Source organism: Lathyrus oleraceus, chromosome 1 (genome assembly GCF_024323335.1).
Source record: "Lathyrus oleraceus cultivar Zhongwan6 chromosome 1, CAAS_Psat_ZW6_1.0, whole genome shotgun sequence".
Classification (NCBI taxonomy): Eukaryota; Viridiplantae; Streptophyta; class Magnoliopsida; order Fabales; family Fabaceae; genus Lathyrus; species Lathyrus oleraceus.
Genome location: NC_066579.1, coordinates 357,295,538 through 357,320,074, shown reverse-complemented (window position 1 = coordinate 357,320,074; position 24,537 = coordinate 357,295,538). Strand labels below are relative to the sequence as shown.

Below are 24,537 nucleotides of genomic sequence, written 5' to 3'. Positions count from 1 at the left end.
TCAGTTCATCACCCACAGCATAGTTATTGACGGGAATGGTAGCAGCAACATTGTCATTAACAGGGACTCCCTCTGGCGAATTCCGGTTGACAGGTGGAATCACAACTTCCTGTCTCTGGGCTAAGGCTCGCAGCTCCTCTTGCCCTTGTACAACCCCTTGCATCATATTCATGAATTGGGCCATGTTAGCCCTCATCTCTGCCAATTCAGCTTGAACTTGATCCATGCTTCTCTGTTGATTCAGTCTTGTCGCGTAACGGTGCGGACGATGATCAGCAATCCTACCTAAAACAGGAACCAGAATGAGAAACCCCTTGTCAAGAACACCTGTAATGCAAGAATGATATGTGTATGATGTGTATGATGTGTATGATGCGTATGCTATTTTATCATGAATGATCCTGAAAAAGGATATACATATGCGGGTTAACTTTTTCCCTTTTTTATGCATTATTTTTTTTGAAAATAAACATGCTATGATGCAAAATGATGAAGCCATGGCAGGTTGGCTGAGTATCACAAGGCGTAGGATCAGAACTTCAGCATCAGAATCCACGGTCATCAACAGAGCAGGTCATCGTCTGAACAAGTACCAACAGATTCAACCCGGGGATCCGAAATAAACGGAACCCGCTGATAAATTCCACGGACAAACCTTCGGCGTCCAGAAATAAAGATCCAAAAATCCACTGTACCAAAGTCACCATCACAGAACCACTGACGGAACCTGTACTTGTAGGAATCAGACCCTCCCCTCACAGGTGAATTCTAACAAGGTCATCCTAAGGCGGATAATGGTCTCGACAATCGAGCAAGATACTCAACGGGTTTGCCCTTTCAGGTGTGCCGTTGTAGCTCTCATAAGATCATCTTAACCAAAGATCCGGGAAAGAACGGTCACCGAAGTCAACAACTCAAATGAGGTGACTCAACCAAAGTGGATACTCCACAAAGGAAGAGCTCTCTCAAAAGAACCTCGTCCGGCTTGTGGTATGTCACGTCGCCAAAAACATGTTGACCTAACATGAGAGGCAACATGAGACCACGCTAATCCTAGGTGTATACTCGGGCCTGGGTTTTAGCCCCACTCAGAACACCCACCCCAAATCAGAGGAATCAACTTGTACAAAATCCAACACCATGATAATATGATGCATGCAAACATATATGCAAATATATACAATCACAGCATAATGATCATAAATGCCATAAATAAAGTAGTAAAAGCAACCAAAACTATCCTACAAAGCGCTAGGATTGACTCGTTTAGGGAAGATGGACCAGCAAGAGGTCAACTTCTTAGTGTCCCCAGCAGAGTCGCCAGCTGTCGCATACGCGAAAAACAACCGGCGGGAAAAAGACACAGAACCGCCACCGTGCGTTATTTATCCCAAAGGAGGGAAAGGAAACGCTCGAAGTAAACCTGGAAAGGAAATGGTCTTACGACCAGAGATTGCAAGGATCGGGAGTCGGTTACGCAAGGGGAAGGTATTAGCACCCCCTCACGTCCGTCGTACTCGACGGGATCCGTGCTCAGAAAGAATAGAAAAAGGTTGCTGAATAACTGCTCAAAAACTGCACATACACTGGAAGGAAACACAGATGAAAGAAAACGGAGAAAGCAGACTCGACAGGATGTCGCATCCTGGGCCTACGTAGTTTGTCAGATACAAACATCAGAGTCGACGTAGTTCGGGGGGAACGGGAAACGTGCTCGCTAGGATGTCGCATCCTATGCATACGTATCTTCTCTGACCAGAGTAAGAATCAGAGCACTCGTAGCTCGGCTAACGTACGTCGAAACAAAACACTAAAACAAAAGACGCTAAGACGTCAGAATAAACACACAACCGAAAACAGACTGCCAATCACTGGGCTTACGTCCGAATCCGAACAAAGAAACGCAAACAAGAAACCGAATGCCAATCGCTGGACTTACATCAGACTCCGAACAAACAAACACCAACAGGAAACCGAATGCCAATCGCTGGACTTACATCAGACTCTGAACAAACAAACACCAACAGGAAACCGAATGCCAATCGCTGGACTCACATCAGACTCCGGACACACACACAAAGCAGAAGGGTCTCGAATGCAACTAGGGCAAGAGAAAAGGAAGGTCTCAATCGCAACGAGGGCGAGAGAAAAGGATTAAAGTTAGTCGTTAGTCAAACTCGACAAGACATCGCATCTCGTGCCTACGTATCTCATCTGGACATGAGAATCAGAGTTGCCGTAGTTCGGCTAAACTATTCCTATTTGTTTTGTGTTTTTTAGGTGAACGACGTCACTACGCAATCTACCGGATGCTCGACCTTGGGAGACTTACTCACCTGTAGTAGAAGGAGTTGATGTGTCCTTAAGAGGGGATAAAGTTGGTTTGTGTTTTAGGAAAGCTCACGCAAGAAAGGAAGTCCTAGACGAAGGAACCGTGCTACCTTAATTGACATGCAAACGAGACTATGCGAAGTCTAGCAATCCTATGGGGATACAATCACACCACACACAAACACATACAGCATGAAGTAAACACACCAACAAGGGGCTCAAACATCAAGGGTAAGGCTTTAGTCAAGGGGTCATATCAACCTCGACAAACAAGCCGACTGGAAGGGTATCTGAGGGCTCTTAACCATTGACATTGACCGTCAGGGTGAGCAGATGAAAGGTAATGAGGATTGATCCTCATAGCTCTTAACCCGGGCCTGGTTGAGCTTGAATCAATGAAAACGTGGGAGTCCAGAATGAGGAACTCTATTCCACAATGACTGACTCTATATACAAGATCTTGGGGTGTTTATTCAAATGCATCAGCACGTAGTGCGAGCAATATGAAAGACTCAACTGAATAACAGGGGATGGATTGCACATCCCTTCTATCTGCCAATTGCCTCTTCACTTAGGAGGACTTGAAGTACATGGCACAAAAGTAAACAAACACAGTCATTGCCTCTTAAGGAGGACTTCAGCCAAATGCCTGCCAAACAGAAACGACAGGGCTTCCAAACTACATGGAGAATAGAATGGTTACCTAGGTGGTATGCCAACCACAAGAAAAGTAAAGCAACTCAGGCAATGAGTTAAAGCTACTAAAGTACCTGTAAGGAAGTCAAACAAGTCAATATTCACATTCAGACAAACCAAACAAACAGTCAACAGTGGGACAACCAATGTACAATGCAAGTCAATCAACTCAAATGAATTCATCACCAAAGAACCTACAACACAATAAAGGTTAGTGGATAAAGCAAATTTGCATCTCAAGTCATGAGATTGCATCAACCATTAGGACTATAAGCTTGAACCTGAAATGCAAAACTCAAAAGATGAGTACAAACCACTAGCACCGAGGCTAGGGTCAAAGGCAAAGTAAAAAGTCAAAACAGCAACCAATATTCAACATGAAGCACATTTATTCAAGTGAGAACATGTCCTAAAAAGGGCCAAGTCAAAAGCATTAAGCAAAGTCATCACATGAGCAAGCTATGGCAAAGACAATTTCAAAGCACACAATTGGTCATCAAGAATGAAAATTCCATACTAAAACAGAAATGAATCAAACAATCCTGGAAATTTTTATGAGCACATAATATGTCAAACACAATCATCATGCCAAAAATTAGAATCAACAGAGTTCATTTGGCCTAGAAATGAAAATGCACAAGTATGACATCAAATTGTGTGACACACATTGTCACACCATGCAATCATGTGTCTAAAACAGAAATGAAAAATGAGAAAAATGCACAACTAAGCCTCAAAAATCATGCAACATGTTGGGAATCATCATACCAAATTTCAAATCAATTGGCCAATGTATGAGCATTTCACAATAGAATGAATGAAGCATGTCACATTTACATACATGTTCAAGTAATCCAACACAATTAAAATTCCAGAAATGATAAAATCCAAAAATCAACACCACAAAATAATAGACAAACACATGATTATATAGCAAAAAATCTGGAATTATTTGGATTAAATTTCAATTTTTAATGATTTTTTGAATGTGATGAAAATATTTGAAATAAAATGTGAAAACATGAAATAACATGGAAATGAATAATGAAAATGGAAACTACACAAGGCCAGGATCGAAGTGTGTAGCGTTCACATCAAAACGCTGCAGTTTCAATAATTGATGTGGCATCCCAATCATCCAGTCAAAGCATGCGTGGACACGGTCAAAGAAGCGAGGTTCAATAGAAATGCCCACGAAGCGCACACGCAAGCGCTAGCAAAGAAATTAAAATAAAACAATTGCCAAATGCAAGAATCGAACGCGGGACAGGGAAATGAGAGGCACTTCTACAGTGACCTTGGAGCGCTGAACCAGAGAAACCCTAGCGTATTGTACGCGTACGGTACGTGGTGGTTTCCACCATCTTCTTCATGAAGACGACGGAGCTACAGTGTACGTGCATGGATTTTTTTGCAGAAACATGCAAATCTTATATCAATAGAAAGCTCATGACATGTACAACACGAATCCACTATTAATTCACGTCAATTCATCATGTATCAAGAGAATCGAATGAAAACATATTTGCATCTAAAACTTCAAATAATCATAACACAGTAAATACACCACCAAAATCAATTCTATAACCACCAGAATGCTCAGCATGATGAGATCTACTTAAACATGGCAATGATTTGAAGAATTAAGAGGTTCAAAATTCTAACCTCTTGAAGAGCAGTATGAGAAAACGAGTGATTCAAGGCTTCAATTGATCCAGATCCAATCCTGAGATGATGACTCGAAGCTTGATGCAATAATTGAGACTAAGAACTGCTTGGATCTAGCTCAAATGGAAGCTTCCATGTTCATGTTCTTGAGCTTGCACAGCACGAATCCTGGCCAAAATCCTCAATCCAGAGCTTGATTCATACTTAATGAGGATTAGAGAACAAGAATATCCAATAAAATCAATGGCTTATGTGAAGAAAATTTGAATTATGATTAAGAGAAATTTTGGAGGGAAAACTCAAATCTAGATCTAGAATGTGAAAAACTGTCAAATTCTGTTATGATTTGGTTTATATATGCTGTGTTAATTACCTTGCTAATGATGCTTAGGCTTGGCTAATGAAAGATTAGTGAGAAATAAGGTGTTATGCACAATTGGAATTTTCACCCTATGCATGGCCATCATGAACGTGAACAGTAGCATGCATGGTGTTTTTCCACTTAAAATGATCCCATGAACATGATGGAATGGTTAAAAAACATGTAGCATGCACCAAATTCAAATTGATGATTTTCCCTCCAAAAATCACATGCATGGCCAAATGATCATGTGAGATTTTTCCATGCAATGCAATGATAGATTTGGAAAATATGGGTCATGAGGAGCATAATGCAAAAAGAGGCACTCAATTTGGAGTTTAAGATCAAAAGTTATGGCACTTGGAAGTTCCATGCACACTTGGTGATCATTTGCTCATATCTCCTCAACCATTCATCAGATGCTCATGATCTTGGACTCTTTGGAAATGGGAGAGAGAGATCTTCAACTTTCATGTTGACCAAAATTTCAATTGAAGCTTCTTTGATGTTGGAAAGTCAAGTTGAACTTGGTCCAAAAACTTGCCATTTTTGGAAACTTGAAATTACAGGTCACTTTCCATTTTGGGAAACTTTTGATTTGACTTCAAAACCTTCAGATCGAAGAAGTTTCCCGACATTCAGGTCGATGCAACTTGTGGCGTTCAGGCCAGTTTTCCGATGTTTAGATCGAAGAAGTTTTCCGACGTTCAGGTCGATGCAACTTGTGGCATTCAGGCCAATTTTCCGATGTTCAGATCGAAGAAGTTTCCGACGTTCAGGTCGACGCAACTTGTGGTGTTCAGGCCAGTTTTCCGATGTTCAGGTCGAAGAAGTTTCCGACGTTCAGGTCGATGCAACTTGTGGCGTTCAGGCCAGTTTTCCGATGTTCAGATCGAAGAAGTTTCCGACGTTCAGGTCGATGTAACTTGTGGCGTTCAGGCCAGTTTTCCGATGTTCAGATCGAAGAAGTTTCCGACGTTCAGGTCGATGCAACTTGTGGCATTCAGGCCAATTTTCCGATGTTCAGATCGAAGAAGTTTCCGACGTTCAGGTCGACGCAACTTGTGGCATTCAGGCCAGCCTCTCGGTGTTCAGACCGATATTAATAATCTCATATCTCCCGATGTTCAGATCAAAGTCATTTCCAGTATTCAGACTGATGAGCGGCATTCAGGTCATGGTTATTTCTGTGTTACCATTTATTTTGGTATCCAGGTTAACATTCTTTTTCGGTATTCAGACTGACTCTCACCGTACCAGACGGATTCTTCTTTCAAGACCACCTCTTTGCCGATTCTGACAGGCATTGTTACTTCACTTCACTTCAGTGCAAATTTTCGGGCTTTTATTGTATTCAATCCCTTGATACCTCGAAAGCACGAAAGCCGCTGCTATCTTCTTTCCAGGTCGCTAGTTGATTGAATAAGGGCAGCTGTAATACCCCAAAATTTACCCTTCATTTTTCCTGGAAGCATACGCTTTACACCTCATGCATGCATTCATTTTTAGGTCATTTAGCATTTGCATTTCATCATGGCAATCAGAATCGGATCCAAGAAGCTTGAACATCATCCAGGACACTTTGTGGGCTCTATTTAGATGATCAGTCAACACAAGGGAAAGACTTGAGTTACTTCCAACAGGGGTCTATTCGTCAGTCAAAACGTTAATCTTGAAGGAGCAAAGGTTTGTTCATGAGCTATCACGCTCGCTAGGCGAAGCCCACGTGTTTTGAAAAAAAAAACGAAAAAAAAATGAAAAAGAAAAATAATAATAATAAATAAATAAATAAAAGAAAAAAATCTTGGACTTGGACCTCTCTCATTTGAGCCCACAGGTCCACAAAAATCAGGTTATAAATTCAGAGTTTCAGTGAAACAAAAGGCATTTTATTCCTATTACCCTGGCTGGAAAAAGATAGTGAGAGAAGAGCTAACAAAGTTCAGAGCAACCTCCAGGCAACTCTGAAAGGTTCATTCTGACTCACACACTTTCAGCTCAAGCAAACCCTAACATTGGTTTGCAAATCCAGTCGTGCCATTTGATTTCAACCGATCTCTCCAATCAGGTTTGCCCTTATTTCCATTACCTTTGTGCTTTGAAGTTGAATACTCTGAATGTTTGAGGTATGATGGATGAATTTCATTAGGTTTCTGCCCACGGGTTCATAATTATGTATGAATGTATAAATAATGCCTTGAATGCTTAATCGTTTAACTTCTGAAGTGTATGCCATAGGGTTTGAGGTTTCTGAAACCATACTGTTATCCATGAAAAAAATGCTTATCGTGTTTCACTAACCCTTTTGTTGAGTTTTTGTGAGGGCTCACATGACTTTTGCAGGGATAACTTGCGTGGTTTTCCATTTTATTTGTGGGATACTGTAACACCCTTCTAAAATACCCCAATTATTTAATTAAAATAGCAGTATATCATCAGAGTAAATATGCAATTTAAGGGTGTCACACAGTTACTTCACACCATTCAACACAATAACTGTCATGCTCTTTTATTAATTCAAACATAAACATTTGCATAAAACGCAGACGGATAGAAATCTCATCAATCATGTAAAACATTACATGTAAAATGGTTCATAACCAACAATAAAACATTTAAAACAAGTTAAAACATCCCATCCCGATGTTACATCTATCAGAGCACGACCCACTAAGGAGACTACACTAGACTCCAAGCATTAGCTTCTACTCAACTCATTGCTCGTTACCTGAAAAATAGTTGTAAGGGTGAGTTCCTCAATCGATATAATAAGCATTATAAATTATCATGTCATGTTAAGTAAATAACACATTTCATCACCCAAATCAGATTACACATTCAGCAACGGCAACATCAACCCAATCATATTCATACTCAATGTCAACACAACCACACGTATAATATTGGAATACATCCATTCATATTATACGCCATACATACATTATGCAATGAGACTCCACACATGCGGTACCGACTATTCTTGAACATATAGTTCAAGCTCACCGATCAAATCCAGATACGGCTACTAAGCTCACTAGTCCCACTCATTTGAGACCTAGTGACTCACTCACTAATTCCTCACCATGGGAATTAGCTACAGCCCCAAAGGCTATGCTATGCACACTAATCATCTAGCATGCAAACATCAACGACAAATCCACAATGATTCACTCACTAATTCCTCACCATGGGAATTAGCTACAGCCCCAAGGCTATGCTATGCACGCTAATCATCTAGCAATGCAACATTACAACAATAATCCACAATGGACCGATGCTCACTCTCTAAGCCATAAAACAGTCCATTCACAACACATGCATAACATACACATTCACACGTTATGCATACCATCATACAGTATCAACACATGTATCAACACATCATATCATGTCAAATAATTAAACACAGTATTAGCACACTCTACTAATACCTATACTGCTCAAAACAGCGGGAAATAATCCCTACTATATCACACACCGATATAGGCAACCATCAATTAGGCACACAACATTTTAATTAACAATTTTTCCACTCTGCAACAGTGTTAACCGGTTAACGCCCTGGGTTAACCGGTTAACGCAGCACAAACACGCTTTCTGCCCAAAACTTAACAGTGTTAACCGGTTAACGCCCTAGGTTAACCGGTTAACGCAGACAAAACAACAATTATTCAGAATACATAACAGTGTTAACCGGTTAACACCCTGGGTTAACCGGTTAACGCAAGACAGAAGCTGTTCCTGCGCTAACACAAGGCAGAATGCAGAATTCTCCGCATTTTCCGCCGTTGGAGGACTTCCGGACCTCCGATTCCAATTCCGTAAAAAGCTATACGTTCGGAAATTCACAATTAACCCAAACACAGATTCAATTACAGCCTAAACACAGTTTATCCAACATAATTTTCCAGCATTCATAATCCCAATTAGGGTCAATTCAACGGCTTATCACTACCCATTACATGCTAACCCATAATACCCATTAAACGACGATAAACCCCCCTTACCTGAGTTAATCCGGTAATCTCTAAGCTCTAAGCTTTTCTCTTCTCCAACCTTTGCCCTTGCTCTTCCTCTTTGCCCTTTCTCCACTTTCCACTTTTCAGCCGCTTCTCTGTTTCACGTAAAACTCTTTTTACCAAATGGGATTCTTTTTCCTTACTTCACACTTATATATTTTCCAATAATTATTATTCCAAAATAATAATAATAATCCAATAATTCCAATTATTTAACTAAATTAATAAATATAATATTAATTTAAATCAAATAATTATCTTATTTTTATTGGGGTGTTACAACTCTCCCCCACTAAAAGAGTTTTCGTCCTCGAAAACATACCTCAAGCGAATAACTCCGGATAAGACTCCTTCATCTGACTCTCCAGTTCCCAAGTCACATTGCCACCTGCTGGTCCTCCCCAAGCTACCTTCACCAAGGCAATCTCTTTACCCCGCAACTGCTTCAACTCTCGATCCTCAATCCTCATAGGTGATGTTTCAACAGTCAGGTTATCTCTCACATGTACATCATCTATTTGGACTACATGCGACGGATCATGAATGTACCTCCTCAGCTGAGACACATGAAAAACCTCATGCAAATTCGCAAGCGACGGCGGTAAAGCGATACGATAGGCTACCTCTCCTATCCTCTCCAAAATCTGATAAGGACCAATAAATCGAGGTGTCAACTTCTTCGACTTCAAAGCTCGACCAACACCAGTTATCGGAGTGACACGAAGAAACACATGATCTCCCTCTTGAAACTCAAGTGACTTCCTCCTCTTGTCATGATAACTCTTCTGACGACTCTGAGCAATTCTCATCTTCTCCTGAATCATCTTAATCTTTTCCGTGGTTTGTTGAACAATCTCCGGTCCAACCACAGCACTCTCACCGGACTCATACCAACATAAAGGTGTCCGACATCTCCTACCATACAAAGCTTCAAACGGTGCCATACCAATGCTCGAATGAAAACTATTGTTGTAGGTAAACTCAATCAAAGGTAAATAACAATCCCAAGCACCTCCCTTTTCCAAAACACAAGCTCTCAAAAGATCCTCTAGTGACTGAATCGTCCTATCAGTCTGACCATCAGTCTGCGGATGATATGCAGAACTCAATCTCAACTTAGTTCCCAAAGCCCTCTGCAAACCTTCCCAGAACTTCGATGTAAATCTAGGATCTCTGTCCGAAACAATACTAGACGGAATACCATGCAAACTTACAATCTTCTCAATATACAACTCGGCTAATCTCTCTAACGGATAATCCATTCTGATCGGAATCAAATGAGCCGACTTCGTCAATCTATCCACAATCACCCAAATAGCTTCAAAATTCTTATTTGTCCTCGGCAAACCAGACACAAAATCCATACTGATACTATCCCACTTCCACTCTGGAATAGTCAACGGTTGCATTAGCCCAAACGGCTTCTGATGCTCAATCTTCGACTTCTGACAAGTCAAACAGGAATAAACAAAACTCGCAATTTCTCTTTTCATTCCCGGCCACCAAAATAACTTTTTCAAATCATGATACATCTTCGTAGCTCCAGGATGAATACTCAGGCCACTACGATGTCCCTCCTCAAGAATACTCTTTTTAAGTTCGGTAACATCCGGAATACACACCCGATTACCAAATTTCAAAACACCATTCTCACCAACTCTGAATTCACCACCTTGATCTTGATTCACTAGAGTCAACTTATCAACCAAAAGCACATCGGATTTCTGACCTTCTCTAATCTCATCCAAAATACCACTCGTTAACTTCAACATTCCCAATTTAACACTATTGTGAGTACTCTCACACACCAAACTCAAATCTCTAAATTGCTCAATTAAATCCAATTCTTTAACCATTAACATAGACATATGCAATGATTTCCGACTCAATGCATCAGCCACTACGTTTGCTTTACCCGGATGGTAATTCAAACCAAAGTCATAATCCTTCAGAAATTCTAACCATCTCCTCTGTCTCATATTCAGCTCTTTCTGATCAAACAAATACTTTAAACTTTTATGGTCACTGAAAACCTCAAATCTTGACCCATACAAGTAATGCCTCCATAATTTCAGCACAAATACCACAGCTGCCAACTCTAAATCATGTGTCGGATAGTTCCTCTCATGAACCCTCAGCTGTCTCGAAGCATAAGCTATAACCTGCTTATTCTGCATCAACACACCACCCAAACCCAACAATGAAGCATCACAGTAAATCTCAAATGATTCCGACGAACTCGGTAATATCAGAATAGGAGCAGTAGTCAACCTTCTCTTTAACTCTTGGAAACCTTCTTCACATTTTAAGTCCCAAACAAACGCTTGCCCCTTTCTAGTCAACATCGTCAACGGTAACGCCAACTTAGAAAATCCCTCAATGAACTTCCTATAATAACCAGCCAAACCAAGGAAACTTCGAATCTCAGCAACAGACTTCGGAGCTTCCCACTTAGACACCGCTTCTATCTTAGAAGGATCAACAGCAACACCACCTCTTGAAATCACATGACCAAGAAAACTAACCTCCTCTAACCAAAATTCACACTTGGATAGTTTAGCAAATAACTTCTTTTCTCGTAGAACTTCTAAAACCACTCTCAAATGCTCAGCATGCTCTTCTTCAGATTTCGAATACACCAAAATGTCATCAATAAACACCACAACAAACTTGTCTAGGTACGGATGGAAAATCCTATTCATATACTCCATAAATACTCCAGGCGCATTAGTCACACCAAAAGGCATTACAGAATACTCATAATGTCCATACCTTGTTCTGAAAGCAGTCTTCTGAATATCCTCGGTTTTCACACGGATCTGATGATACCCAGATCTCAAATCTATTTTGCTGAACACACTTGCACCAACCAACTGATCCATCAAATCATCAATCCTCGGCAAAGGATACCGATTCTTGATCGTCACTTTATTCAGTTGCCTGTAGTCCACACACAACCTCATAGTACCTTCTTTCTTCTTAACCAATAACACTGGTGCACCCCACGGTGACACACTCGGACGAATAAATTTCTTATCCAACAGATCTTCCAACTGACTCTTCAATTCAGTTAACTCAACAGCAGACATACGGTACGGAGCCATCGATATCGGCCTAGTACCAGGTACCAAATCAATCGAGAACTCAACTTCACGCTCTGGCGGCAATTCATTCACTTCTTCAGGAAACACATCAGGAAAATCACACACCACGGCTAGATCGCCAATCACCAGTTTATTTTTAGCCTCCAAAGTCGCTAACAGCATAAACAACTCTGCCCCATCTGCTACTTCCTCATTCACCTGCCTTGCTGATAGAAACAATTCCTTACCTTCCTCAATCTCAGGAAATATCACAGTCTTATCAAAACAGTTGATAGAAACTCGGTTAAACACCAACCAGTTCATACCCAAGATAACGTCAATCTGCACTAGTGGAAGACACACAAGGTCTATCCCAAAATCTCTACCAAAAATACTCAAAGGACAACTCAAGCAAACTGAAGTGGTAGTCACTGAACCCTTTGCAGGAGTATCAATCACCATACTACCACACATCTCAGATATCTCTAACTTGAGTTTCACAGCACAATCCAAAGATATAAAGGAATGAGTAGCACCGGTGTCAATAATGGCTACAAGAGGAAAACCATTTATATAACACGTACCTCTGATCAAACGATCATCTGCAGAAGTCTCAGAACCCGATAAGGCAAAGACCTTGCCTCCTGACTGATTCTCCTTCTTCGGCTTAGGACACTGTGGACTGATATGACCCACCTCTCCACAGTTGAAACAAGTTACAGTCTTCAACCGGCACTCTGCAGCCAAATGACCACCTTTACCACACTTGAAACACTTCATCTCAGCACTGGTACACTCATGGACACGATGTCCAGCCCGACCACATCTATAACACTTAGCAGGGGCACTAGAGTCTCCCCCACTAGGTCTCTTCATCCCACTCTGTCTCTGAAAACCTTTGCCAGCTGCATACGGTTTTCCACGATCATTCTGATTCTTGCCTTTTCTATCAACCCTTTGCTGATAGCTCTCTGCTCTGGCTTTGGAATCCTGTTCAAAAATCCTGCAACAATCAACCAAGTCAGAAAACACTCTGATCCGTTGGTATCCAATAGCCTGCTTGATCTCGGGACGTAACTCGTTCTCAAACTTCACACATTTCGAAAATTCTCCAGCAGCCTCATTATAGGGAGTGTAATATTTCGACAGCTCTGTGAACTTAGCAGCATACTCCGTAACAGACTTGTTACCCTGCTTCAACTCTAAGAACTCTATCTCTTTCTTTCCTCTGACATCTTCTGGAAAGTACTTCCTCAGGAATCTCTCTCTGAACACAGCCCAAGTGATTTCAGCATTCCCAGCAGTTTCCAACTCAGTGCGGGTAGCAACCCACCAATCATCAACTTCTTCTGACAGCATATGCGTACCGAACCTGACCTTCTGGTTATCGGCACACTCCGCCACTCGGAAGATCCTCTCTATCTCCTTCAACCACTTCTGAGCGCCATCTGGATCGTATGCTCCCTTGAACATTGGAGGATTGTTCTTCTGGAACTCACTCAGTTGACGAGCAGCTCCCATTCCCATCACATTCGGATTCCCTCCAAGTACTCCAGCTAGCATGCCCAGAGCCTCAGCAATCGCAGCATCATCTCTACCTCTTCCAGCCATCTCTATTCTGAAAACCCAACAAGCTAAAACAATAAGTACTGATAGGGTTACACAACACCTATCCCGTACAGGGGAAACAGAATAATTACGACTCGACTCGACCGACTATGCTCTGATACCACTAATGTAACGCCCTTCTAAAATACCCCAATTATTTAATTAAAATAGCAGTATATCATCAGAGTAAATATGCAATTTAAGGGTGTCACACAGTTACTTCACACCATTCAACACAATAACTGTCATGCTCTTTTATTAATTCAAACATAAACATTTGCATAAAACACAGACGGATAGAAATCTCATCAATCATGTAAAACATTACATGTAAAATGGTTCATAACCAACAATAAAACATTTAAAACAAGTTAAAACATCCCATCCCGATGTTACATCTATCAGAGCACGACCCACTAAGGAGACTACACTAGACTCCAAGCATTAGCTTCTACTCAACTCATTGCTCGTTACCTGAAAAATAGTTGTAAGGGTGAGTTCCTCAATCGATATAATAAGCATTATAAATTATCATGTCATGTTAAGTAAATAACACATTTCATCACCCAAATCAGATTACACATTCAGCAACGACAACATCAACCCAATCATATTCATACTCAATGTCAACACAACCACACGTATAATATTGGAATACATCCATTCATATTATACGCCATACATACATTATGCAATGAGACTCCACACATGCGGTACCGACTATTCTTGAACATATAGTTCAAGCTCACCGATCAAATCCAGATACGGCTACTAAGCTCACTAGTCCCACTCATTTGAGACCTAGTGACTTACTCACTAATTCCTCACCATGGGAATTAGCTACAGCCCCAAAGGCTATGCTATGCACACTAATCATCTAGCATGCAAACATCAACGACAAATCCACAATGATTCACTCACTAATTCCTCACCATGGGAATTAGCTACAGCCCCAAGGCTATGCTATGCACGCTAATCATCTAGCAATGCAACATTACAACAATAATCCACAATGGACCGATGCTCACTCTCTAAGCCATAAAACAGTCCATTCACAACACATGCATAACATACACATTCACACGTTATGCATACCATCATACAGTATCAACACATGTATCAACACATCATATCATGTCAAATAATTAAACACAGTATTAGCACACTCTACTAATACCTATACTGCTCAAAACAGCGGGAAATAATCCCTACTATATCACACACCGATATAGGCAACCATCAATTAGGCACACAACATTTTAATTAACAATTTTTCCACTCTGCAACAGTGTTAACCGGTTAACGCCCTGGGTTAACCGGTTAACGCAGCACAAACACGCTTTCTGCCCAAAACTTAACAGTGTTAACCGGTTAACGCCCTGGGTTAACCGGTTAACGCAGACAAAATAACAATTATTCAGAATACATAACAGTGTTAACCGGTTAACACCCTGGGTTAACCGGTTAACGCAAGACAGAAGTTGTTCCTGCGCTAACACAAGGCAGAATGCAGAATTCTCCGCATTTTTCGCCGTTGGAGGACTTCCGGACCTCCGATTCCAATTCCGTAAAAAGCTATACGTTCGGAAATTCACAATTAACCCAAACACAGATTCAATTACAGCCTAAACACAGTTTATCCAACATAATTTTCCAGCATTCATAATCCCAATTAGGGTCAATTCAACGGCTTATCACTACCCATTACATGCTAACCCATAATACCCATTAAACGACGATAAACCCCCCTTACCTGAGTTAATCCGGTAATCTCTAAGCTCTAAGCTTTTCTCTTCTCCAACCTTTGCCCTTGCTCTTCCTCTTTGCCCTTTCTCCACTTTCCACTTTTCAGCCGCTTCTCTGTTTCACGTAAAACTCTTTTTACCAAATGGGATTCTTTTTCCTTACTTCACACTTATATATTTTCCAATAATTATTATTCCAAAATAATAATAATAATCCAATAATTCCAATTATTTAACTAAATTAATAAATATAATATTAATTTAAATCAAATAATTATCTTATTTTTATTGGGGTGTTACAGATACCGCCTGGAGGTTTCATTCCGATTACCTGTACTGACTCACTTTCTTTTATGGTGTTTAGCTGGGAAGGATCCCTGGGTTTCCCATTCCTCTAATTGCTGTTACTTCGGATCTTTATCCGCGTGGTACTTTTACATTTTTCCCGCATTTTACTGCTTTCCTAGCTGGAAGACCTCGATAGGAGGCAATGTTTTTGTGTGTTTATTTTTTTTTTACAGGTTCCTTCGTCCAGGACTCCTTTTGCATGAGCAAACCCTAACCCTTCATTGATTTTTCTTCTCCTAAACACACGTTTACTCCTTCTACTACAGGTGAGTAAGTCTCCAAAGGTCGAGCATCCGGTAGATTGCGTAGTAACGCCGTTCGTCCAAAACCCAATCCATAACCCCGTAGTTAGCCGAACTACGACTTGCTTTGATTCTCATTCCAGATGAGATACGTAGGCATAAGACGTGATGTCTTAGCGAGCACACATCCCCCCAACCCATAGGTCAGCCGAGCTACGAAGACTCTGATTCTCATATTCAGATGAGATACGTATGCAGTGGATGCGACATCCGCGCGAGTCATTTTCATTTAACCCCTTTTTTAGTAAACAGCACAAGATAAACTCACCCCCTTTAGACAAGAACTACAAAAGTGGATCCAGTAGAGTACTGCAGATGCGTAGGGGTGCTAATACCTTCCCTTCGCATAACCGACTCCCGAACCCAAGATTTGGTTGCGAGACCTTGTCTTTTCCTCTCCTCTTTTCAGGTTGACTTCGAGCGTTTCCTTTCCCTCCTTTGGGATAAATAACGCACGGTGGCGACTCTTCTGTCATTTTCTTTCGCCGGTTGTTTTTTTGCACACTGTATTTTTCAGGTTGCGACAATGGGCAAGCATGAACGGAACCGAATTAATTCGCCTATTTGTGAGGCTCCCTTGCAAATATAGAAGCTCTCTAGCGTTAACCTTATTTGGATTCTCCCGACCAAAAATAGTGCATGCCAACAGATATCTAAAAACTCTGATGGTCGGGTTATGGATAGTTGAGGCAAGAACTCCTTCAAAAGATTTTATGGAAGTGTTTGATAAACGCTCCCAAAAGGAAAATACCTCAACAGACGATTCGGAATCCAAAGGGGCCTCACAAACATCACCTTCCCCATGAGGGATCCCTAACAAGCTGGCTAGTTCGTCGGTACTGAATTGGTATTCAACAGCAAACATTCTAAATTTGACAGTACCAATTGTGTTAGCAGTGTTAGGGTTGACAATATAAATTAAGGAACTTAAAAATTCGATTGTCAACCGCTCATAGATGGGTTCTTTGTTGATAAAGAAATTATGCAAACCTAAGTTGTCTAATAAATGGAAAATGCTATGGTAGATACCTAAAGTGTAGAGACAGTTTTCGTCAACATACCTTGTCGGGAGGATTTCCCGATTTTGCAACCGTTCAACAATTTTTCTTTGTCTCTCCCACGGTTTCCCTCCTCGAAGAATAAATCCGTTAAACTCCATTTGAATGCTCTTGAAGAAGATGAAGTGGTTGGTGAAAAGGTTGGATTTTTACAAAATCCGGCAGATGAAATCGAAAATGGAAAGTGGATTAATGATTTGTGTGGTATGGTGGTTAGGAAAGTATGAGTTTTTTGTGGGTTCAAGGAATTTTTTCCAAGGTGAAAAAATGGGTTTGGGGGGTTGTAAGTTGCAAAAATGGTGAAGAAAAGGGGTCTGCCCCGACCATTTACAGACGTTGTGGCGGGCGCCACAGGTCCTATGGCGGGCGACACAAGGCAAAATCTGGTTGGGCCAGGTTTTGGTCCTTTGGTTTGGGCTTCTCTTGTCTTTTGGCTTTGAGGGGTCTAGATAGCATTTGTCTTGTGATTCTCCTAGTTTCTTTGACTTGCATAATTTTATAAAAGTAAAAACGAAAATAAAAAAAGTGAAACTGAAACAAAAACAAAAACAAAAACAGAAATTAATTATAAATAAATAAATAACTGAAAAATTAAAATGCAAATAAAATAAATATAAAACATATATAGATAAAAATAGAAATACTAATGTATAGTAGTAGTTTATATAATATTCAAATGTGATAATATAAAATGAGTAATGCAAATACGAGAAATATATAAAAGAGAAATAAAATGAAACGAAATGGTGAGATCAGGTAGTAGGGGTGTCGTCTGCCTGAGTGGATCCACGGAGCACGACTATCTCCTGCCTGAGCTCTGAGATCTCCTGGTATAGACAATCGGCTTCAGTAGCATGGGTGAGATCAGACACTCCCATCTGTAAAGTTAGGTCAGCCACCTCCTGTCTAAGCGCTGCGATCTCTCTACGGCACTCAGCAATCTAGGTGCGTATGTCGGGTGTCTGCAATGAATGATTATTAGAGAAAACAGTGATTCTAGGAGATGGTGGTGTAGGCGTGTATTCAGCAACAGGTGGAGATCTCGGTGCCTCGACGGTCTCTCTCTGGCCCTCTAGAGCATAACTCCAATTCGTTGGATCATGCACACTGGTCATCATAGGGTCTTGCAGTGTGAAATAATGGATAGCCTCATTGTCGACTAGCAATCGGAACTGACATGGGTGGAAAGAGGCTCTCCTCATCAATCCTCTGGTCAAACAGAAATCGATGTCCATGGTAGTGTATCCATAGTAGATCCGAAGATGTGACAGTTTGCGAGACAGACCTAAAGCGACAGCAATCTGTGTGATGATTCCACCCACATGGATGACTCCTTCGGTGGATCTGGAGATACCGCTGAGACTGTATAATAAAAAGTTCCCACATGCTACTGGACGAGACTGGGATGCACAAAATAATAGGAAGATCTCCTCTTCACTCAGTAGTGTCTCTGCATCTGGTCTTCCTAGGAAGGAATGTGCTAATATCATCTGAAAGTATCTGAAGGCGGGGTTATGTATGACATGAGACAGTTGCATAGATGGATCCTGGCTTCCGCCACCTGATATATCACTCCAAAACTTCTCCACTTCCTTACCCAGGAAATATCCCATAGGTGTCTCCGGGTAGCATCAGGAGTGGTCTGGAAGCCCAACAGGTCGCCGAACTCTTTCTGGCTGAAGGAGTACTCAACTCCGAAAAGTATGAAAGAAGCATACCCATCTGGTCCAGAGTATGGGTCATAGTCGAATGAACTCAGGAACTCCAAAGTCAGGTTCCTATATGTGTTACTCAAGTCATCAGCAAATTCGTCCCAGTGGAGCTGGTGGCTAAGGAATCGGATACTCAGCTCGATACCTAGTGCCTCCATACAGTGTTGATCGGGGTAACGTGTGGGTGCCATAGGGCACTGATACAAAGCGGTGTAGCGCTCTTTCTGAGCATTATCTCTATAGGCCACATGCATGTCATCGAAACCCTGCATCCTGTAAACGTTAAGAAAGTGATCCTGAAAATACAAACCATTCAAATTTTTAGTCTCGATGCAAAATATGATAAAATAAAATAAAATAAAATAAAAATAAATGCGAAAAGGTAAAATGAAAGAAAAACCATGGGTTGCCTCCCACGCAGCGCTTGTTTAACGTCATTAGCTTGACGATTAGAATTTATACACCTGTAGTAGTAGGGATTGGTGGATCAATCAGGGTGTGGCTTGAGTAGTATGCTGGAATGTCTCCTCCTTCGTAGAGCTTTAGTCTTTGTCCATTTACAATGAATGGACTACAGGTTTTGTTCTTGATTTCTACGGCTCCGGATCTCATAATCTTGGATACTTCGAAAGGACCAGTCCATCTTGAACGTAGCTTTCCAGGGAAGAGTCGTAACCTAGTGTTGAAAAGGAGAACAAAATTGCTTATATTGAAGTTTTTCTTTACTATTCTTTTGTCGTGATAGACTTTTGTCCTCTCTTTATATATTTTTGCATTCTCGTAGGCAGATTGCCCAAGCTCTTCTAATTTATGAATGTCTAGGGTACGCTTTTCTCCAGCGGCTAGGTAGTCTAAATTCAAAGTTTTAATGGCCCAATAGGCCTTATGCTCTAATTCGAATGGTAAGTGACAAGATTTTCCATAGACTAGTTGGTAAGGAGTAGTTCCTATAGGGGTTTTGAAAGCGGTTCTATAGGCCCATAATGCTTCTTGAAGCTTCTGAGACCAGTCTCTCTTAGAAATAGAAACAGTTTTCTCTAGGATTTGTTTTATCTCCCTATTAGATACTTCTACTTGGCCACTAGTTTGTGGGTGGTACGGTGTTGCTACTCTATGCCTAACTCCATATTTTCTTAAAAGTTTGTCAAATATTCTCGATATAAAGTGTGATCCTCCATCGCTTATGACTAAACGTGGTGTTCCAAATCTAGGGAATATATAGTTTTTAAATAATTTGATTACTACCCTAGTGTCGTTTGTGGGTGTGGCTATAGCTTCAATCCACTTAGACACATAGTCTACGGCTACTAAGATATACCTGTTTCCTAAGGATGGTGGAAAAGGTCCCATGAAATCTATACCCCATACGTCAAAGAGTTCTACTTCCTGAATGTTTCTTAAGGGCATTTCATCTCGTCTTGAAATGTTTCCAGTGCGTTGGCATCTATCACATTTGACAATGCAAGCATAGACATCACGCCACATGGTAGGCCAGAATATGCCAGCTTGAAGAATCTTAGCGTATGTCTTGGAGGTGCTCGCATGTCCACCATAGGGTGCAGAATGACAATGCTCGATAATACTATTTACCTCTTCTTCTGGAACGCAACAGCAAAAAATGCCATCTTTACCCCTTTTGAAAAGGAGCGGTTCGTCCCAATAGAAGTTTCTCACATCGTGGAAGAATTTCTTCTTGCGGTGGTAGTCAAGATCAGGGGGTACTATATCAGCAGCTAGGTAATTAATGAAATCTGCATACCAGAGTACATTACTTATTGCTAAGGAATTTTGGGGGTGCTCATAAGGATCTAGGTTATTGTCTTCAATGGTTTCTACTCTAGCGATCAGTCTATCATAGGCGAAATCATCATTTATGGGTACTAGTTCAGGTTTTAGATGTTCTAGCCTAGAAAGGTGATCGGCTACTAGTTCAGGTTTTAGATGTTGTAGTAATAGAATCCATCGGAGTAACCTGGCTTTGGCATCTTTTTTACTTAATAGGTAACGAATGGCAACATGATCGGTGTAAACAATAATTTTTGCTCCTACTAGATAAGATCTAAATTTGTCTATAGAGAAAACTACAGCGAGTAATTCTTTTTCAGTTGTTGCATAGTTAAGTTGGGCAGCATCTAGGGTTCTACTGGCATAATAAATGGCATGTAATTTTTTATCTTTCCTTTGCCCTAGAACGGCTCCAACTGCGTAATCACTAGCATCGCACATTATCTCAAAAGGTTCCGACCAATCGGGCGGTTTCATAATGGGTGCAGATACTAATGCTTGCTTTAAAAGATTAAATGTGTCATTACATTTTTCGTCGAAAATGAATTCAGCATCTTTCATTAAAAGTCCGGTTAAAGGTTTAGTTATTTTAGAGAAGTCTTTAATAAAACGCCGGTAGAATCCAGCGTGTCCAAGAAAGCTTCGGACTTCTCTGATGGTTTTTGGTGGTTTTAGGTTTTCTATAACTTCTATTTTAGCTTTATCTACCTCTATACCTTTTTCGGAAACTATATGTCCTAAAACTATTCCTTCGGTTACCATGAAATGACATTTTTCCCAATTTAGCACGAGGTTCACCTCCACGCATCTCTCCAGGATTTTCTCAAGGTTAGCAAGGCAATCGTGGAAATCAAATCCGCAAACCGAGAAATCGTCCATAAACACTTCCATGATCCCATCTAGGTAATCTGCGAAGATTGACATCATGCAGCGTTGGAAAGTAGCTGGGGCATTACAAAGGCCGAATGGCATTCGTCTGTAGGCAAAAGTTCCATAAGGGCATGTAAAGGTAGTTTTTTCTTGATCTTCGGGGTGAATAGGTATTTGGAAGAATCCATAGTATCCATCTAGATAGCAGAAGTAAGAGTGTCTGGCTAGACGCTCCAACATCTGGTCTATAAATGGTAAAGGGAAATGGTCCTTCCTAGTTGCTTTATTTAATCTTCTATAATCTATACACATCTGCCATCCTCCTTCTAAATGTTTCGCTACATGTTCGCCTTTATCGTTTTGCACGACTATGATGCCTCCCTTTTTAGGTACTACATACACAGGGCTCACCCACTTACTATCCGAGATCTGGTAGATTATACCTGCCTCAAGTAACTTAAGAACTTCCTTTTTAACAACATCACTCATTATAGGGTTTATTCTTCTCTGATGTTCCCTAGAGGGTTTTGAATCTTCTTCTAGCGAAATCCGATGCATGCATACGGATGGGCTTATACCTTTCAGGTCAGAGATATTATATCCTAAGGCTGAGGGGTGTCTTCGTAAAACGTCTAAAAGTTGGTTCGTTTCCTCATGGATCAAGGTAGCACTAACTATAACTGGACGGTTCATCTTTTCATCGAGGAACTCATATCTCAGGTTCTTAGGCAGTTCCTTAAGTTCTAAGGTCGGTTTCTTAGGGCATGGCATAGGATCTGGGGTAAGGGATAAACATTCGTAAAGGTTATCATCGATGTAAGATTCTTTAAAGTCATCATCTTCCTTTATGGGGGTTGATGGTAACTTAATTGTTTTTATAATTTCTTTTTGTTCTAATTCTCTAACACATTCATCAATGATATCTAAGGCATAACATGAGTCTCCCATCACAGGTGCCATAAGAAATTTCAAAAGTATAAATTCTATTTTCTCGTCACCTACCTCAAATGTCAACTTTCCTTTCTTGACATCTATTATGGCTCCTGCAGTCGATAAGAATGGTCTACCTAGAAGGATTGGTATATCATTGTCCTCTTTGATGTCCATGACAACAAAATCAGTAGGGATAAATAACTGACCTATCCTAACAGGGACATCTTCTAAAATGCCTATCGGATATTTGACAGATCTATCGGCTAACTGAAGTGACATCTTAGTGGGTTGTAATTCTCCTAAGTTTAATCTCTCACAAACTGCTAGAGGCATTAAACTCACACTAGCTCCTAAGTCTAGAAAAGCTTTTTCGATGACATGATTACCCAAAAGGCAAGGAATGGAGAAATTTCCAGGGTCTTTATCTTTCTTTGCTAATTTGTCCTCGGAAATAGCATTACATTCCAAAGGCTTCGGATCGTCAAGTCTACGTTTGTTGGTAAGGATGTCTTTCAGAAACTTTGCATAAGAAGGTATTTGGGTGATGGCTTCTATGAAAGGGATTTATACATGAAGTTTTTCTATAACTTTAATAAATTTTTGATACTGTTTATTGATCTGGGTTTGTTTGAGTCTTTGCGGATATGGTATAGGTGGTTTATATGGCGGGGGTGGTACGTAAGTTTTATCTTTAGGTTCTTCTCCTTTATCTCGACCTTCCTGGTTTTCAGATTCCTCTGGTTCCTTTACTTCGTCCGGGGGTTTGGTACATTCCATAGAAGTTTCGGGTTCACTCAATCTAGGGTTTGGTGGCTCATCATAAGCGTTCCCACTTTGCAGGGTAATGGCATTGGCTTGTCCTCTCGGATTTTGTTGAGGTTGTTCAGGGAATTGTCCTCCAGGTGTAGTCTGAGGGGCTTGGTTTAAAGCTACCTGAGAGATCTGGGTTTCAAGCATTTTGGTATGAGTAACTATTTCGTCAACCTTGGTTCCTAACTGAGTAATCAATTCGTTAACATGAATGTTTTGGTTCATGAACTCCTTGTTTTGTTGGGTTTGAGCGGTGATAAAATTTTCCATAATTTTCTCAAGGCTCGGCTTTGGTGGCACAGGTTGCATAGGTTGATTTGATCTAGGGGCTTGATAACTAGGTCTCGGTGGTGCATTATTTTGAATAGGGTTACTGTTTTTATAGGAGAAGTTCGGGTGATTCCTCCATCCAGGGTTATAGGTATTCGAGTATGGGTTCCCTTGGGTGTAGTTCACTTGCTCGGAGTGGGTTTCGTTTAATAGACTGCATTCTGCGGATTGGTGTCCTTTGGTTCCACGTATCTTACAATCCGACGAGACTGCGGCTACAGTATTCGGGTTTATGCACATATGCTCGACCTTAAGGGATAATGTGTCCATTTTAGCTTGCATCATGTCTATAGAGCTTAGTTCATGCGCTCCTCCTTGGGCTTCCTTCTTCTCAACTATCGCTCATTCGACTCCCCATGATTGATGGTTTTGAGCCATATCTTCGATGAGGGCACTAGCTTCAGGATAAGGTTTGTTCATCAGAGCACCGCCTGCGGCAGCGTCGATGGTCATCTTTGTGTTGTAATGAAGTCCATTATAGAAGGTTTGAATGATTAACCAATTTTCTAAACCATGATGTGGGCATGCTCGTAACAACTCTTTATATCTCTCCCAAGCTTCGAACAGTGATTCTCCTTGGTTTTGGGTAAATCTAGTTATATGGTTTCGAAGAACGGCGGTCTTACTCGGGGGAAAATATCTAGCAAGGAAAACTCTTCTAAGGTTATCCCAAGTCGTAATGGAATTGGGTGGAAGGGAACCTAACCATGATAGGGCTTTATCTCTGAGGGAAAAAGGAAATAATCTTACACGTATTGCCTCAGGAGAAGCTCCATTGGTTTTAAAAGTATCTGCTAATTGAAGAAATATTTTTAAATGTTGGTTAGGGTTCTCGGTAGCGAGACCCGCGAATTGTCTCTGTTGCACTAGTTGTAACA

The 24,537-nt window shown here is 40.8% G+C and overlaps 1 non-coding gene across 1 annotated transcript; it reads left to right on the top strand.

Moving 5' to 3' along the window:
• Positions 1 to 24,167: 24,167 nt before the first annotated feature.
• Positions 24,168 to 24,274, top strand: LOC127116289 (small nucleolar RNA R71). The gene has a single exon (XR_007801246.1). It is a non-coding gene; the product is annotated as a small nucleolar RNA R71 (small nucleolar RNA).
• The last annotated feature ends 263 nt before the right edge of the window (positions 24,275 to 24,537 follow it).